This window comes from Bombus affinis, unplaced genomic scaffold (assembly GCF_024516045.1).
Source record: "Bombus affinis isolate iyBomAffi1 unplaced genomic scaffold, iyBomAffi1.2 ctg00000436.1, whole genome shotgun sequence".
In the NCBI taxonomy this organism is placed as follows: domain Eukaryota; kingdom Metazoa; phylum Arthropoda; class Insecta; order Hymenoptera; family Apidae; genus Bombus; species Bombus affinis.
The window spans coordinates 72,711-91,306 of record NW_026109094.1 but is presented as its reverse complement, the minus strand read 5'-3'; the positions used below and the strand labels follow the sequence as shown (position 1 = coordinate 91,306).

Below are 18,596 nucleotides of genomic sequence, written 5' to 3'. Positions count from 1 at the left end.
TATACGTTATAACGTAATACTCCATATCATTATACGATATATAGTGATACAATATAACGTTATACGTCTTATAGAGATGCAATATAACGTTACACGTTATAACGTAATAGTCTATATCGTTATACTTCACATAGTGATGGAATATATCGTTATACGTCATATAGTGATGCTGTAGAGCGATCTACGTTATAACGTAATAGTATATAACATTAGACATCATATAGTGATGCAAAGGATCGTTATACGTTATAACGTAATAGTATATAACGTTATGCGACATATAGTGATGCAGTATAACGTTATAGGCTATAACGTAATAGTCTATATAGTTATACGTCATATAGTGATGCAATATAGCGTTATACGTTATAACGTAAAATTATATTACGTTAGACATCATATAGTAATGCAATATATCGTTATACGTTATAACGTAATAGTATATAACGTTATACGTCATATAGTGATGCATTATAATGTTATAAGTGATATAGTGATGCAATATATCGTTATACCTTATAGCGTAATAGTATACAACGTTATACGTCATATAGTAATGCAATATAACGTTATAAGTTATAACGTAATAGTATAAACGTTATACGTCATATAGTGTTGCAATAATACGTTATACGTCATATAGAGATGCAATATAACGTTAAACGTTATAACGTAATAGTCTATATCGTTATACGTCATATAGTGATGCTATATAAAGTTATACGTCATATGGTGGTACAATATATCGTTATGCGTTATAACGTAATAGTATATAACGTTATACTTCACATAGTGATGGAATATATAGTTATACCTTATAACGTAATAGTACATAACGTTATACGTCATATAGTGATGCAGTACAACGTTATAGGTTATATCGTAATAGTATATAACGTTATACGTCTCATAGTAATGGAATATGTCGCTATACGTTATAACGTAATACTTCATAAAGTTATACGTGATATAGTGATGCAATATAACGTTATACGTTATAACGTAACAGTATATGACGTTATACGTGATATAGTGATACAATATAACGTTGTAAGTTATAACGTAATAGTATAAAAGGTATACATCATATGGTGATGCAATATAACGTAATACGTTATACCATAATAGTATAAAACGTTTTGCGTTATGACGTAATAGTGTAAAACGTTACACGACGTAACGAAAAAGTATATAGCGTTATACGTCATATGGTGATGCGATATAAATTTATTCGCTATAACGTAATAGTATATAACGTTATACGTCATATAGTGATGCAATATAACGTTATACCCTGTAACGTAATAGTATAAAACGTCACGCGACAAAACGTAATAGTATATAACGTTAAACGTCATATAGTGCTGCAATATAACGTTATACCTTATAGCCTAATAGTATAGAACGTTATGAAATATAACGTTATAAGTGATATAGTGATGCAATACATCGTTATACCTTATAACGTAATAGTATATAACGTTAGACATCATATCGTGATGCAATATAGCGTTATACGTTATAACGTAAAATTATATAACGTTAGACATCATATAGTGGTGCAATATAACGTTATACGTTATAACGTAATAGTATATAACGTTATACGTCATATAGTGGTGGAATATATCGTTATGCGTTATAACGTAACAGTATATGACGTTATACGTCATATAGTAATGCAATATAACGTTGTAAGTGATATAGTGATGCAATATAACGTTATAGGTTATAACGTAATAGTATATAACGTTATACGTCACATAGTAATGCATAATGTCGTTATACGTTATAACGTAATACTCCGTAACGTTATACTTGATATAATGATGCAATATAACGTTATACGTTATAACGTAATAGTATATAACGTTATACGTCATATAGTGATGCAATATAAAGTGATACGTCATATAGTGGTGCAATATATCGTTATACGCAATAACGTAATAGTATATAACGTTATACGTCATATAGTGATGCAATATAGCGTTATACGTTATAACGTAAAATTATATAACGTTAGACATCATATAGTGATGCAATATAAAGTTATAAGTCATATAGTGGTGCAATATAAAGTTATACGTCATATCGTGATGCAATATAACGTTATAAGTTATAACGTAGTAGTATCAACGTTATACGTCATACAGTGATTCAATAATACGTTATACGTTGTATAGAGATGCAATTTAACGTTATAGGTTATAACGTAATAGTATATAACGTTATACGTCACATAGTAATGCATAATGTCGTTATTCGTTATAACGTAATACTCCGTAACGTTATACTTGATATAGTGATGCAATATAACGTTATACGTTATAACGTAACATTATACTACGTATACGTTATGCGTAGTATAGTGATGCAATATATCGTTGTAAGTGATATAGTGATGCAATATAACGTTATGCGTTATAACGTAATAGTATATAAGGTTATACTTCATATAGTGATGTAATATAACGTTATAAGTTATAACGTAGTAGTATCAACGTTATACGTCATACAGTGATTCAATAATACGTTATACATTATATGGAGATGCAATATAACGTTATAGGTTATAACGTAATAGTATATAACGTTATACGTCACATAGTAATGCATAATGTCGTTATACGTTATAACGTAATACTCCGTAACGTTATACTTGATATAGTGATGCAATATAACGTTATACGTTATAACGTAATAGTATATAACGTTATACGTCATATACTGGTGCAATATATCGTTATTCGTTATAACGTAACAGTATATGACGTTATACGTCATATAGTAATGCAATATAACGTTGTAAGTGATATAGTGATGCAATATAACGTTATACGTTATAACGTAACAGTATATGACGTTATACGTGGTATAGTGATGCAATATATTGTTGTAAGTGATATAGTGATGCAATACAACGTTATACCTTACGTTAACGTAATAGTATATAACGTTATACGTCATATACTTATGCAGTATAACGTTATAGGTTATAATGTAATAGTATATAACGTTATACGTCATATACTTATGCAGTATAACGTTATAGCTTATAACGTAATAGTATATAACGTTATACGTCACATAGTAATGCAATATGTCGCTATAGGTTATAACGTAATACTCCATATCATTATACGATATATAGTGATACAATATAAAGTTATACGTCTTATAGAGATGCAATATAACGTTACACGTTATAACGTAATAGTCTATATCGTTATACTTCACATAGTGATGGAATATATCGTTATACGTCATATAGTGATGCTGTAGAGCGATCTACGTTATAACGTAATAGTATATAACATTAGACATCATATAGTGATGCAAAGGATCGTTATACGTTATAACGTAATAGTATATAACGTTATGCGACATATAGTGATGCAGTATAACGTTATAGGCTATAACGTAATAGTCTATATAGTTATACGTCATATAGTGATGCAATATAGCGTTATACGTTATAACGTAAAATTATATTACGTTAGACATCATATAGTAATGCAATATATCGTTATACGTTATAACGTAATAGTATATAACGTTATACGTCATATAGTGATGCATTATAATGTTATAAGTGATATAGTGATGCAATATATCGTTATACCTTATAGCGTAATAGTATACAACGTTATACGTCATATAGTAATGCAATATAACGTTATAAGTTATAACGTAATAGTATAAACGTTATACGTCATATAGTGTTGCAATAATACGTTATACGTCATATAGAGATGCAATATAACGTTAAACGTTATAACGTAATAGTCTATATCGTTATACGTCATATAGTGATGCTATATAAAGTTATACGTCATATGGTGGTACAATATATCGTTATGCGTTATAACGTAATAGTATATAACGTTATACTTCACATAGTGATGGAATATATAGTTATACCTTATAACGTAATAGTACATAACGTTATACGTCATATAGTGATGCAGTACAACGTTATAGGTTATATCGTAATAGTATATAACGTTATACGTCACATAGTAATGGAATATGTCGCTATACGTTATAACGTAATACTTCATAAAGTTATACGTGATATAGTGATGCAATATAACGTTATACGTTATAACGTAACAGTATATGACGTTATACGTGATATAGTGATGCAATATAACGTTGTAAGTTATAACGTAATAGTATAAAAGGTATACATCATATGGTGATGCAATATAACGTAATACGTTATACCATAATAGTATAAAACGTTTTGCGTTATGACGTAATAGTGTAAAACGTTACACGACGTAACGAAAAAGTATATAGCGTTATACGTCATATGGTGATGCGATATAAATTTATTCGCTATAACGTAATAGTATATAACGTTATACGTCATATAGTGATGCAATATAACGTTATACCCTGTAACGTAATAGTATAAAACGTCACACGACAAAACGTAATAGTATATAACGTTAAACGTCATATAGTGCTGCAATATAACGTTATACCTTATAGCCTAATAGTATAGAACGTTATGAAATATAACGTTATAAGTGATATAGTGATGCAATACATCGTTATACCTTATAACGTAATAGTATATAACGTTAGACATCATATAGTGATGCAATATAGCGTTATACGTTATAACGTAAAATTATATAACGTTAGACATCATATAGTGGTGCAATATAACGTTATACGTTATAACGTAATAGTATATAACGTTATACGTCATATAGTGGTGGAATATATCGTTATGCGTTATAACGTAACAGTATATGACGTTATACGTCATATAGTAATGCAATATAACGTTGTAAGTGATATAGTGATGCAATATAACGTTATAGGTTATAACGTAATAGTATATAACGTTATACGTCACATAGTAATGCATAATGTCGTTATACGTTATAACGTAATACTCCGTAACGTTATACTTGATATAATGATGCAATATAACGTTATACGTTATAACGTAATAGTATATAACGTTATACGTCATATAGTGATGCAATATAAAGTGATACGTCATATAGTGGTGCAATATATCGTTATACGCAATAACGTAATAGTATATAACGTTATACGTCATATAGTGATGCAATATAGCGTTATACGTTATAACGTAAAATTATATAACGTTAGACATCATATAGTGATGCAATATAAAGTTATAAGTCATATAGTGGTGCAATATAAAGTTATACGTCATATCGTGATGCAATATAACGTTATAAGTTATAACGTAGTAGTATCAACGTTATACGTCATACAGTGATTCAATAATACGTTATACGTTGTATAGAGATGCAATTTAACGTTATAGGTTATAACGTAATAGTATATAACGTTATACGTCACATAGTAATGCATAATGTCGTTATTCGTTATAACGTAATACTCCGTAACGTTATACTTGATATAGTGATGCAATATAACGTTATACGTTATAACGTAACATTATACTACGTATACGTTATGCGTAGTATAGTGATGCAATATATCGTTGTAAGTGATATAGTGATGCAATATAACGTTATGCGTTATAACGTAATAGTATATAAGGTTATACTTCATATAGTGATGTAATATAACGTTATAAGTTATAACGTAGTAGTATCAACGTTATACGTCATACAGTGATTCAATAATACGTTATACATTATATGGAGATGCAATATAACGTTATAGGTTATAACGTAATAGTATATAACGTTATACGTCACATAGTAATGCATAATGTCGTTATACGTTATAACGTAATACTCCGTAACGTTATACTTGATATAGTGATGCAATATAACGTTATACGTTATAACGTAATAGTATATAACGTTATACGTCATATACTGGTGCAATATATCGTTATTCGTTATAACGTAACAGTATATGACGTTATACGTCATATAGTAATGCAATATAACGTTGTAAGTGATATAGTGATGCAATATAACGTTATACGTTATAACGTAATGGTATATAACGTTATACGTCATTTAGTGATGCTATATAACGTTATACGTCATATAGAGATGCAATATAACGTTTTACGTCATATAGTGATTCAATATAGCGTTATACGTTATAACGTAATAGTACATGACGTTATGCGTCATATAGTGATGAAATATAACGTTATAAGTGATATAGTGATGCAATACATCGTTATACCTTATAACGTAATAGTATATAACGTTAGACATCATATAGTGATGCAATATAGCGTTATACGTCATAACGTAAAATTATATAACGTTAGACATCATATAGTGGTGCAATATAACGTTATACGTTATAACGTAATAGTATATAACGTTATACGTCATATAGTGGTGGAATATATCGTTATGCGTTATAACGTAACAGTATATGACGTTATACGTCATATAGTAATGCAATATAACGTTGTAAGTGATATAGTGATGCAATATAACGTTATAGGTTATAACGTAATAGTATATAACGTTATACGTCACATAGTAATGCATAATGTCGTTATACGTTATAACGTAATACTCCGTAACGTTATACTTGATATAGTGATGCAATATAACGTTATACGTTATAACGTAATAGTATATAACGTTATACGTCATATAGTGATGCAATATAAAGTGATACGTCATATAGTGGTGCAATATATCGTTATACGCAATAACGTAATAGTATATAACGTTATACGTCATATAGTGATGCAATATAGCGTTATACGTTATAACGTAAAATTATATAACGTTAGACATCATATAGTGATGCAATATAAAGTTATAAGTCATATAGTGGTGCAATATAAAGTTATACGTCATATCGTGATGCAATATAACGTTATAAGTTATAACGTAGTAGTATCAACGTTATACGTCATACAGTGATTCAATAATGCGTTATACGTTGTATAGAGATGCAATTTAACGTTATAGGTTATAACGTAATAGTATATAACGTTATACGTCACATAGTAATGCATAATGTCGTTATTCGTTATAACGTAATACTCCGTAACGTTATACTTGATATAGTGATGCAATATAACGTTATACGTTATAACGTAACATTATACTACGTATACGTTATACGTAGTATAGTGATGCAATATATCGTTGTAAGTGATATAGTGATGCAATATAACGTTATGCGTTATAACGTAATAGTATATAAGGTTATACTTCATATAGTGATGTAATATATCGTTATAAGTTATAACGTAGTAGTATCAACGTTATACGTCATACAGTGATTCAATAATACGTTATACGCTATATAGAGATGCAATATAACGTTATAGGTTATAACGTAATAGTATATAACGTTATACGTCACATAGTAATGCATAATGTCGTTATACGTTATAACGTAATACTCCGTAACGTTATACTTGATATAGTGATGCAATATAACGTTATACGTTATAACGTAATAGTATACAACGTTATACGTCATATAGTGATGCAATATAAAGTGATACGTCATATAGTGGTGCAATATATCGTTATACGCAATAACGTAATAGTATATAACGTTATACGTCATATAGTGATGCAATATAGCGTTATACGTTATAACGTAAAATTATATAACGTTAGACATCATATAGTGATGCAATATAAAGTTATAAGTCATATAGTGGTGCAATATAAAGTTATACGTCATATCGTGATGCAATATAACGTTATAAGTTATAACGTAGTAGTATCAACGTTATACGTCATACAGTGATTCAATAATACGTTATACGTTATATAGAGATGCAATATAACGTTATAGGTTATAACGTAATAGTATATAACGTTATACGTCACATAGTAATGCATAATGTCGTTATACGCTATAACGTAATACTCCGTAACGTTATACTTGATATAGTGATGCAATATAACGTTATACGTTATAACGTAATAGTATACAACGTTATACGTCATATAGTGATGCAATATAAAGTGATACGTCATATAGTGGTGCAATATATCGTTATACGCAATAACGTAATAGTATATAACGTTATACGTCATATAGTGATGCAATATAGCGTTATACGTTATAACGTAAAATTATATAACGTTAGACATCATATAGTGATGCAATATAAAGTTATAAGTCATATAGTGGTGCAATATAAAGTTATACGTCATATCGTGATGCAATATAACGTTATAAGTTATAACGTAGTAGTATCAACGTTATACGTCATACAGTGATTCAATAATACGTTATACGTTATATAGAGATGCAATATAACGTTATAGGTTATAACGTAATAGTATATAACGTTATACGTCACATAGTAATGCATAATGTCGTTATACGCTATAACGTAATACTCCGTAACGTTATACTTGATATAGTGATGCAATATAACGTTATACGTTATAACGTAATAGTATATAACGTTATACGTCATATAGTGATGCTATATAACGTTATACGTCATATAGTGATGCAGTATAACGTTATAGGTTATAACGTAATAGTACATAACGTTATACGTCAAATAGTAATGCAATATGTCGCTATACGTTATAACGTAATACTCCATAACGTTATACGTGATATAGTGATGCAATATAACGTTATGCGTTATAACGTAATAGTATATAACGTTATACGTCATATAGTGATGCAATAATACGTTATACGTCATATAGATATGCAATATAACGTTATACGTTATAACGTAATAGAATATAACGTTATACGTCATATAGTGGAGCAATATATCGTTATGCGTTATAACGTAATAGTCTATATCGTTATAATTCACATAGTGATGGAATATATCGTTATACGTCATATAGTGATGCAATATAACGTTGTAAGTTATAACGTAATAGTATAAAAGGTATACATCATATGGTGATGCAATATAACGTAATACGTTATAGCATAATAGTATAAAACGTTTTGCGTTATGACGTAATAGTATAAAACGTTACACGACGTAACGAAAAAGTATATAGCGTTATACGACATATGGTGATGCGATATAAATTTATTCGCTATAACGTAATAGTATATAACGTTATACGTCATATAGTGATGCGATATAACGTTATACGATGTAACGTAATAGTATGTAACGTTATACGTCATAGCGTAATAGTATATAGCGTTATACGGCATAACGTAATAGTATATAACATTATACGACATAACGTAATAGTATACAAGGTTATACATCATATAGTGATGCAATATAACGTTATACCCTGTAACGTAATAGTATAAAACGTCACACGACATAACGTAATAGTATATAACGGTAAACGTCATATAGTGCTGCAATATAACGTTATAGCTTATAGCCTAATAGTATACAACGTTATACGACATAACGTAATAGTATATAACGTTATACGTTATAACGTAATAGTATATAACGTTATACGTTATAACGTAATAGTATATAACGTTATACGTTATAACGTAATATTATATAACGTTATACGTTATAACGTAATAGTATGTCGGAGATGTAGAAACATCGATCCTTTCTTTTGGAAGATTTCTCAATACTTGTGCTCGGGGTGACATAACTGGTCGCCGAACGTAGCCACGGTCACGGGATGATCGAAATGTTTTACAAAGGAGTTTCCAGTGTTAGCGGATACGCTGTATAAACAATCAAGTCTTGATCAGGAGCAATGCTGGTTTATGTGGAACTGCCCTGCTACGGCGCTTGGGAATTTGTTGATATTCCCGATCGATATGTATTTGATATATGTAACTGTATCTGTCTTTCATTTTGCAATCTCCTTGGAGAGTTTACTGTCATCGTCTTGGGGTTAGTCTTAGAGAAACCCTGTGCCTGAGTGAACGTGTCAGTGTGCTATCAAAAATATATTAAAACGTACAGAAAGTTTCCCGTTGACCGTGGATCGTTACAGAACCCAAGAATATTATTAAAAGCATTTGATTACTTATTGTTTGTTATCTTAGTTAACCGTTAAACTAATTATTTATCAAACTTTGTAAAGAAATGTAATTTTATGTAAATACCACCTTTATTGAACATCATGATGGCAAATGCTAACGAAGAATTGTCTCGCGCTCGAAATCCAAGCGACAATTCGTCATCAGAAGTGGGATACGTGCCGTTTATTACTATGCAAGAGCATTTGACTGTCATGCGAGAGTTGATTCAGACGCTAGTGCAAAAACCGAAAGAAGAACCTAAAAATTTATCGCTTCCGCGCTTTAATCCTGAAATTGCGGGTTCTGACTCAGCTGCATGGTGTGCAGTTGTTAATTTGTATATGAAAGGGAATCCTTTACAAGGCAGTGCGTTGTTTTCTGCTTTAAGTAGCGCACTGGAAGGATCAGCAGCACAATGGCTCACGCAAGTGCTAGTAGGTAGAGAAGTTACCTGGACAAAATTTAAAGACCTTTTTATTGCGCGTTTTGGTGCTAGAGAAACAGCAACTTCGGCGTTAATGAAAATGTCCAACGAAAAACCACTGAAGGATGAAACCTTGGGAGCATTTGGAATTCGTCTTCGCTCTCTCTTGAAAGCGAGGTGGGAAAATTCAACTATGGCTGAGGTGATCAATGCTACTGTCCTTTTCCAATTGGTTTCGCAAGATCAACGAATTGAGCGAATAGCACTTACGATTGATATCAAGACAGAGGATCAATTTCTAAGTGAAATGAGAGCATTCTCCTTTGCGAAGAAGAGGTCAGTGTTTTCGTCGGATAACACTTCTGCGGCTCCTGAAGCAAAACGATATAAGATTTCTGATTTCTACCGCAAGAAATGTCATTACTGTGGTAACTACGGTCATAAAGTAGTGGATTGTCAGAGAAGAATAAAATTTGGAAAGCAGAAGAACATACAGAACTCGGAGGACATCATCAAAAGTGACATGCTTTAAGTGTCGCGAGGAGGAACATATTGCGCCTTATTGTCCGCTGTTGCGGAAGGGGAAAAATAACAGTAATACACCAAAGGGAAGCAATGATTATAATAATGAGCGTCGGGTCGACTTCTGTGTTACGGAAACTTCAATGGGTAGATTAACTCATCTGGGTGAGTCGTTTCCATTTTATTTTGATTCTGGAGCAGAGTGTTCGCTGATTAAAGAATCTGTGGCTTTGAAATTTTCCGGTAAAAGAGAGACGAATGTAGTAGTGATGCGAGGAATAGGAAATACTACCATTAAGAGTACTTTACAAATTTTGTCTGTTGTGTGTATTAACGAATTTACGTTGGAGATAGTTTTCCATGTCCTTGCTGATAAATATTTAAAATATGACATAATGATTGGTCGTGAAATTTTGAGCAGGGGTTTTGATATAAAAATCATAAAAATATTCATTTAAGATTTAAAGGAATATGTCATTGTTTTGATTGATGCTTTTACAAAATTTGTGTATTTATATCATACTCGTAAAATGGATTCTTCTAATACAGTAAAGGCGAGTTATAGCGGATCAGGGTAGATGTTTTACTGGTAAAGAATTTCAGGATTTTTGTCAAAGTAAACATATTAAACTTCACTTAATAGCTACCGGTGTTAGTAGGGCCAATGGTCAGGGAAAACAACAAGACCTTATGGTTTATTGCTTCCCGATGACTTTGTAGAAAAGGAAGTAGATATCTCCAATGTAAGACAGCAGCTATACAAAACATAGAGTCAAACGCTAAATATGATAAGGAAAGATTTGATAGAACTAAGGCTAAAATAGTTAAATTTAATCTTTGAGACTTTGTATTACGTAAAAAATGAAGAGAGAAATCAAACAAAATTAGATCCTAAGTACAGGGGTCCATTTATAATAGCAGAGATTTTGGAAGGAGATAGATATATTTTAAAAAACGATGGATGGCAAACGGTCGTATAAGTACAGTCATGATAAGTTAAGGAAAATGCCAGATGGTTGCATTCCTGCTGAGTTGGATGTGTGTAGTGATGATATCGGCAACGACAGTGACGATTGAGGTACAGTGATTGAGAAGGAATGTTTTGATTTTGATGAATGTTTTGATAACATTTCACACACGCCCAATGTGGTGTTGTGAAGTAATTTGGTGTTTCACACACGCCCAGTGTGCTGTTGTGAAGTAATTTGGTGTTTCACACACGCCCAGTGTGGTGTTGTGAAGTAATTTGGTGTTTCACACACGCCCAGTGTGGTGTTGTGATATAATTTGGTATATTCATGTATAAGAGTAGTACAGTGATGTGTTCTGGTGAGAGATTGAGAAGTCTAATGACTGGAGGATTAGAGGATGCAACTAAATAACAGTTTTGGAGAAAGACATTGTAATATGACAGATTGTTGTTTATGTTTGTTAACAAATATTTAGTAAGAATCTTTGTTGTTGTGGTGGACCCTTGGCTTATTAGAATGTTTTGTTAAATTGTAAAAGATGTTAAATTGAGTCTAATGTTAAGAAAACCGAATATTTTAGATGCACCCGAGGACGGGTGATTGTCAGGATGGCCGTGTCGGAGATGTAGAGACATCGAGCCTTTCTTTTGGTAGATTTCTCAATACTTGGGCTCGGGGTGACATAACTGGTCGCCGAACGTAGCCACGGTCACGGGATGAACGAAATGTTTTACAAAGGAGGTTCCAGTGTTAAGGGATACGCTGTATAAACAATCAAGTCTTGATCAGGAGCAATGCTGGTTTATGTGGAACTGCCTAGTTACGGCGCTTGGGAATTTGTTGATATTCCCGATCGATATGTATTTGATATATGTAACTGTATCTGTCTTTTATTTTGCAATCTCCTTGGAGAGTTTACTGTCATCGTCTTGGAGTCAGTCTAAGAGAAACCTTGTGCCTGAGTGAACGTGTCAGTGTGCTATCAAAAATATATTAAAACGTACAGAAAGTTTCCCGTCGACCCTGGATTCGTTACAGAACCCAAGAATATTATTTAAAGCATTTGTTTACTTATTGTTTGTTATCTTAGTTAACCGTTAAACTAATTATTTATCAAACTTTGTAAAGAAATGTAATTTTATGTAAATACCACCTTTATTGAACATCATGATGGCAAATGCTAACGAAGAATTGTCTCGCGCTCGAAATCCAAACGACAATTCGACATCAGAAGTGGGATACGTGCCGTTTATTACTATGCAAGAGCATTTGACAGTCGTGCGAGAGTTGATTCAGACGCTAGTGCAAAAACCGAAAGAAGAACCTAAAAAATTTATCGCTTCCGCGCTTTAATCCTGAAATTGCGGGTTCTGACTCAGCTGCATGGTGTGCAGTTGTTAATTTGTATATGAAAGAGAATCCTTTACAAGGCAGTGCGTTGTTTTCTGCTTTAAGTAGCGCACTGGAAGGATCAGCAGCACAATGGCTCACGCAAGTGCTAGTAGGTAGAGAAGTTACCTGGACAAAATTTAAAGACCTTTTTATTGCGCGTTTTGGTGGTAGAGAAACAGCAACTTCGGCGTTAATGAAAATGTCCAACGAAAAAACCACTGAAGGATGAAACCTTGGGAGCATTTGGAATTCGTCTTCGCTCTCTCTTGAAAGCGAGGTGGGAAAATTCAACTATGGCTGAGATATCAAGATAGAGGATCAATTTCTATGTGAAATGAGAGCATTCTCCTTTGCGAAGAAGAGGTCAGTGTCTTCGTCGGATAACTCTTCTGCGGCTCCTGAAGCAAAACGATATAAGATTTCTGATTTCTACCGAAACAAATGTCATTACTGTGGTAACTACGGTCATAAAGTAGAGGATTGTCAGAGAAGAATAAAATTTGGAAAGCAGAAGAACATACAGAACTCGGAGGAAAGGCTAGCTCGGAGGACAACATCAAAAGTGACATGCTTTAAGTGTCGCGAGGAGGGACATATTGCGCCTTATTGTCCGCTGTTGCGGAGGGAGAAAAATAATAGTAATACACCAAAGGGAAGTAATGATTATAATAATGAGCGTCGGGTCGACTTCTGTGTTACGGAAACTTCAATGGGTAGATTAACTCATCTGGGTGAGTCGTTTCCATTTTATTTTGATTCTGGAGCAGAGTGTTCGCTGATTAAAGAATCTGTGGCTTTGAAATTTTCCGGTAAAAGAGAGACGAATGTAGTAGTGGTGCGAGGAATAGGAAATACTACCATTAAGAGTACTTTACAAATTTTGTCTGTTGTGTGTATTAACGAATTTACGTTGGAGATAGTTTTCCATGTCCTTGCTGATAAATATTTAAAATATGACATAATGATTGGTCGTGAAATTTTGAGCCGGGGTTTTGATATAAAAATCACTCAAAATAGTGTTGCTATTAGTAGAACAAAAGTAATTAATGTGTGTAATAAAGACACTAAAAATGAGATTAATATTAATGATGTTGATACTGAAGTTATAGGAGAAGATAAAAGCCGATTAATATCTGTTCTAGGAGAATTTAAAGATTCTTTCATTACGGGTTTTCCACGTGTTCGAGTGAATACGGGTGAAATGGAGATGCGATTGATTGATCCTAATGTCACAGTACAAAGAAGTCCTTATAGACTTAGTGAGGTAGAGCGTAGGCTTGTTCGTGAAAGAATAAACAAATTAATGGAAGCCGAAATTATTCGGCCCAGTAATTCTCCTGTTGCCAGCCCTATATTACTTGTTAAAAAGAAAGATGGCTCAGGTAGAATATGTGTAGACTACCGGGAGTTAAGTAAAAATACGGTTAAAAAAAATACGACAATTCGACAAGTATATAACGTTATTCGTCATATAGTGATGCGATATAACGTTATACCTTATAACATAATAGTATATAACGTTATACGTTATAACGTAATAGTATATAACGTTATACGTTATAACGTAATAGTATATAACGTTATACGTTATAACGTAATAATATATAACGTTATACGATATAACGTAATAGTATGTCGGAGATGTAGAAACATCGATCCTTTCTTTTGGAAGATTTCTCAATACTTGTGCTCGGGGTGACATAACTGGTCGCCGAACGTAGCCACGGTCACGGGATGATCGAAATGTTTTACAAAGGAGTTTCCAGTGTTAACGGATACGCTGTATAAACAATCAAGTCTTGATCAGGAGCAATGCTGGTTTATGTGGAACTGCCCTGTTACGGCGCTTGGGAATTTGTTGATATTCCCGATCGATATGTATTTGATATATGTAACTGTATCTGTCTTTTATTTTGCAATCTCCTTGGAGAGTTTACTGTCATCGTCTTGGGGTTAGTCTTAGAGAAACCCTGTGCCTGAGCGAACGTGTCAGTGTGCTATCAAAAATATATTAAAACGTACAGAAAGTTTCCCGTTGACCGTGGATCGTTACAGAACCCAAGAATATTATTAAAAGCATTTGATTACTTATTGTTTGTTATCTTAGTTAACCGTTAAACTAATTATTTATCAAACTTTGTAAAGAAATGTAATTTTATGTAAATACCACCTTTATTGAACATCATGATGGCAAATGCTAACGAAGAATTGTCTCGCGCTCGAAATCCAAGCGACAATTCGTCATCAGAAGTGGGATACGTGCCGTTTATTACTATGCAAGAGCATTTGACTGTCATGCGAGAGTTGATTCAGACGCTAGTGCAAAAACCGAAAGAAGAACCTAAAAATTTATCGCTTCCGCGCTTTAATCCTGAAATTGCGGGTTCTGACTCAGCTGCATGGTGTGCAGTTGTTAGTTTGTATATGAAAGAGAATCCTTTACAAGGCAGTGCGTTGTTTTCTGCTTTAAGTAGCGCACTGGAAGGATCAGCAGCACAATGGCTCACGCAAGTGCTAGTAGGTAGGGAAGTTACCTGGACAAAATTTAAAGACCTTTTTATTGCGCGTTTTGGTGGTAGAGAAACAGCAACTTCGGCGTTAATGAAAATGTCCAACGAAAAACCACTGAAGGATGAAACCTTGGGAGCATTTGGAATTCGTCTTCGCTCTCTCTTGAAAGCGAGGTGGGAAAATTCAACTATGGCTGAGGTGATCAATGCTACTGTCCTTTTCCAATTGGTTTCGCAAGATCAACGAATTGAGCGAATAGCACTTACGATTGATATCAAGACAGAGGATCAATTTCTAAGTGAAATGAGAGCATTCTCCTTTGCGAAGAAGAGGTCAGTGTTTTCGTCGGATAACACTTCTGCGGCTCCTGAAGCAAAACGATATAAGATTTCTGATTTCTACCGCAAGAAATGTCATTACTGTGGTAACTACGGTCATAAAGTAGTGGATTGTCAGAGAAGAATAAAATTTGGAAAGCAGAAGAACATACAGAACTCGGAGGACATCATCAAAAGTGACATGCTTTAAGTGTCGCGAGGAGGGACATATTGCGCCTTATTGTCCGCTGTTGCGGAAGGGGAAAAATAACAGTAATACACCAAAGGGAAGCAATGATTATAATAATGAGCGTCGGGTCGACTTCTGTGTTACGGAAACTTCAATGGGTAGATTAACTCATCTGGGTGAGTCGTTTCCATTTTATTTTGATTCTGGAGCAGAGTGTTCGCTGATTAAAGAATCTGTGGCTTTGAAATTTTCCGGTAAAAGAGAGACGAATGTAGTAGTGATGCGAGGAATAGGAAATACTACCATTAAGAGTACTTTACAAATTTTGTCTGTTGTGTGTATTAACGAATTTACGTTGGAGATAGTTTTCCATGTCCTTGCTGATAAATATTTAAAATATGACATAATGATTGGTCGTGAAATTTTGAGCAGGGGTTTTGATATAAAAATCATAAAAATATTCATTTAAGATTTAAAGGAATATGTCATTGTTTTGATTGATGCTTTTACAAAATTTGTGTATTTATATCATACTCGTAAAATGGATTCTTCTAATACAGTAAAGGCGAGTTATAGCGGATCAGGGTAGATGTTTTACTGGTAAAGAATTTCAGGATTTTTGTCAAAGTAAACATATTAAACTTCACTTAATAGCTACCGGTGTTAGTAGGGCCAATGGTCAGGGAAAACAACAAGACCTTATGGTTTATTGCTTCCCGATGACTTTGTAGAAAAGGAAGTAGATATCTCCAATGTAAGACAGCAGCTATACAAAACATAGAGTCAAACGCTAAATATGATAAGGAAAGATTTGATAGAACTAAGGCTAAAATAGTTAAATTTAATCTTTGAGACTTTGTATTACGTAAAAAATGAAGAGAGAAATCAAACAAAATTAGATCCTAAGTACAGGGGTCCATTTATAATAGCAGAGATTTTGGAAGGAGATAGATATATTTTAAAAAACGATGGATGGCAAACGGTCGTATAAGTACAGTCATGATAAGTTAAGGAAAATGCCAGATGGTTGCATTCCTGCTGAGTTGGATGTGTGTAGTGATGATATCGGCAACGACAGTGACGATTGAGGTACAGTGATTGAGAAGGAATGTTTTGATTTTGATGAATGTTTTGATAACATTTCACACACGCCCAATGTGGTGTTGTGAAGTAATTTGGTGTTTCACACACGCCCAGTGTGCTGTTGTGAAGTAATTTGGTGTTTCACACACGCCCAGTGTGGTGTTGTGAAGTAATTTGGTGTTTCACACACGCCCAGTGTGGTGTTGTGATATAATTTGGTATATTCATGTATAAGAGTAGTACAGTGATGTGTTCTGGTGAGAGATTGAGAAGTCTAATGACTGGAGGATTAGAGGATGCAACTAAATAACAGTTTTGGAGAAAGACATTGTAATATGACAGATTGTTGTTTATGTTTGTTAACAAATATTTAGTAAGAATCTTTGTTGTTGTGGTGGACCCTTGGCTTATTAGAATGTTTTGTTAAATTGTAAAAGATGTTAAATTGAGTCTAATGTTAAGAAAACCGAATATTTTAGATGCACCCGAGGACGGGTGATTGTCAGGATGGCCGTGTCGGAGATGTAGAGACATCGAGCCTTTCTTTTGGTAGATTTCTCAATACTTGGGCTCGGGGTGACATAACTGGTCGCCGAACGTAGCCACGGTCACGGGATGAACGAAATGTTTTACAAAGGAGGTTCCAGTGTTAAGGGATACGCTGTATAAACAATCAAGTCTTGATCAGGAGCAATGCTGGTTTATGTGGAACTGCCTAGTTACGGCGCTTGGGAATTTGTTGATATTCCCGATCGATATGTATTTGATATATGTAACTGTATCTGTCTTTTATTTTGCAATCTCCTTGGAGAGTTTACTGTCATCGTCTTGGAGTCAGTCTAAGAGAAACCCTGTGCCTGAGTGAACGTGTCAGTGTGCTATCAAAAATATATTAAAACGTACAGAAAGTTTCCCGTTGACCGTGGATTCGTTACAGAACCCAAGAATATTATTTAAAGCATTTGTTTACTTATTGTTTGTTATCTTAGTTAACCGTTAAACTAATTATTTATCAAACTTTGTAAAGAAATATAATTTTATGTAAATACAACCTTTATTGAATATCATAATGGCAAATGCTAACGAACAATTGTCTCGCGCTCGAAATCCAAACGACAATTCGACATATATATTATTATATTATTATATATTATTATACTAAATCTTCAGTTGGTTTAGTTGAATGTTCAGTAATGTAATTTTTACAAGGTGGTTTTGTATATTAGATGAGTAGTTGTTCGATATAATAATATGTGTATATATATATATACATTTCACAATGTAAT

General features: G+C 33.0%; 1 long non-coding RNA gene across 1 annotated transcript; it reads left to right on the top strand.

The window, feature by feature from the left end:
• Window positions 1–12,190: 12,190 nt before the first annotated feature.
• Window positions 12,191–18,322, top strand: LOC126928006 (uncharacterized). Its single transcript, XR_007716152.1, has 2 exons — window positions 12,191–12,248; window positions 17,636–18,322. It is a non-coding gene; the product is annotated as an uncharacterized LOC126928006 (long non-coding RNA).
• The last annotated feature ends 274 nt before the right edge of the window (window positions 18,323–18,596 follow it).